Raw genomic sequence first — 2,539 nt, 5'->3', positions numbered from 1 at the left:
TGTTTTCCCTGGCTTATAATATTTACACACACTAAAATATTTTCATTGAAGCTCAGTTCTATAATTGTGACTAGGACATGCCATCAATAATAGACCACCACATTATTAAAATAAAAATATCCTAACACAATCCCATAATTCCCTGTCTCTTCTTTGTGAAGGGCATGATCCTTAGTCATGAAGTATATCTAATAGGATTAATAGGATTTGATTCTAGTAATTGTGTTTTTTTTTCCAGAATTTTATATGGACTATAAATATAGTCCATAATTTTACTCTTTTGGCTTCTTACATTCATATAACACTTTTGAAACTTAAGATTGCATATATATTATGATTATTTATTAAATATAATATATATGATTAATGTTTTCATATTTATGAAATATGAAGGAACACATTGCTCCATTCTCACTATGGTGGGTCGAGTTTTTCTAGTTGGTTTTATTTCGTACTGCTTGCTCTTTAGTAAGTGGTGTACATCTGTGTGGCTGTGAATATAGCATCTGTTGATTCTCAGTCTTTTTATATGTTTCTTTATCTTGGATAAATATGTATGAATAAGAATCCTTCATTTGATGGTCGCTATCATAGGAAACTGTACAAATTTACCACTGTGGATGTTTGAGTGGTCCTGTATCTCTGTCATCACTTCAGAATCTTGCTATTGCATCTGTTCTTTGTGGTATGGTCCATCTTAGTTAAGGTTGTCTTTAGTTGGCAAACGACTTTCTGTATATTTTTCTATACTGAAACAAAATTTATGATGAGTTCTTGGTAAAGTGTCTGTTTGTATATTTTGTCCCTCCTGACTCATTTTTCTTCTTATTACTCAGTTGAAAAATCATTCTTGAATCATAGATTCAAGAACTTTATTAAATACCAGTTTGTAAGTGTATGTTCATAAAGTATAGCTTTTCTTGCTTTGATATGTATTAGAAGAGAATTTATGGCACAAGTATTGTAATTCAATGGAAGAATGTGGAACCAGGAATAGTCTTGCCCTATATCTGAACTCTAGTATCACAAAGCAAACAATATTAAACATACAGATATTTCCCCCTTTTCCCAATTATTTTGGCTAACTTTCTCCTTTGTTTTTATTTATATCACTTTCCAGGGACTTCCTAGATTAGCAATGCCCTACAAATCCAGTATCATGTAACAACAAAGTTGATTATTTCAGTTTGTGTGACTAGAACAAAAAAATTAGAATTCTGGTCAAAATCTGCTTTGGAACCCATCCACTACCTGAATTATTGCTGCAGACAGTGGCAGGCTCTCATCAGCTAGTGACTTCATTATTGCTACATTTAAGTCCAATGCCAATTGTCAAATTCTCTCTTATAATCTTGTGTTGTGATATGGGGACGAGCTGGAAATTTCAGGTTGTAATTGCTGCATTTCAAGATCCTTAATTTCATCCAACCAATAAGACTTCCCATGCTGCTTCTCATATATAAGGCATTCTAGAAGATTGTATGTTAGCCTAATATACATGAACATACTCATACACACATATGCTTACACAACCACATGAACACATCAAATATCTTGTCATATCTAAAGAACTATCTTGATTACTTTACATTACATGAAACATATCAATTTGGCAGCTTTTCTAAGAAAAATGGACTTGTATTTGGCCTTTGTCTAAGAAATATCTTCTATTCATTTTCAAATCAATTTATTTTTTCTTCTGCAGATTTTTATATATAAATACTGCATTGAATTATATTCCAGGGTAAAGGTTAAAAATTTCTGCTTCTGTACTGCACCCAAAATTATTAAGGTTTTATTTCTTTTATTTGCATTTGGTTCTACATATAATTTTCCCACCTGAAGTTCTAATGTATATGTATAAAATTGTAATAAGTTGATAAGAGTTTTAGATTTAGTGAGCTGTGGGGTCCTTGGAACTCTATAATAAACATCTTTATAAAACACATAGGTTACACTGACTTGCTCCAGGACACTTTGGCCCCTTGTATTCCAGACAATCTAGTTTGCAGTGTTTCTGTTTCTCTAAGACTGTGTATATTCTATTAGTAGTTTATCTGCCTAATGTAAAATAAATAATAACTTCATTTTTATTAACATAATGAATACATAACACTTCATTGTCATAAAGCCATTAAAACATAAGTTTTTGGTACTGTAAATTCTAATATTTCTCAATATCCCCATAGAGTAATATCATACATTTGTCCTTTATATATATTTCCTTCTTAAACCAAGTTTTCCTTTTAAATATTTTTAATTCCTAATAAGCGATCATGTATTTAAATAAATGAGAATGGACAACAAAATTTCTTTACAAAATTACAAATATTCAAGAGTTTGATTTTGACTAATCTTTTATGAAATTCATATTCCATGTTTTATAAAGGTTTCTGTAGGAGTGAATTGAATGTGATGTAGGTCAGCAGAATACCACTTCATTAATAGTCTGTGGAAAGTTATGAAAAATATACCTAATATTCTCATTTGCTTGTGATTTATAAAAAGATATGTGTACCTGTCATTTTGTATACTATTA

The sequence above is a fragment of the Mus caroli genome, unplaced genomic scaffold, assembly GCF_978045245.1.
Source record: "Mus caroli unplaced genomic scaffold, Mus_caroli_1 scaffold_14, whole genome shotgun sequence".
NCBI lineage: Eukaryota > Metazoa > Chordata > Mammalia > Rodentia > Muridae > Mus > Mus caroli.
The sequence above is the reverse complement of the archived record's forward strand: the minus strand, read 5'-3'. Positions refer to the sequence as shown.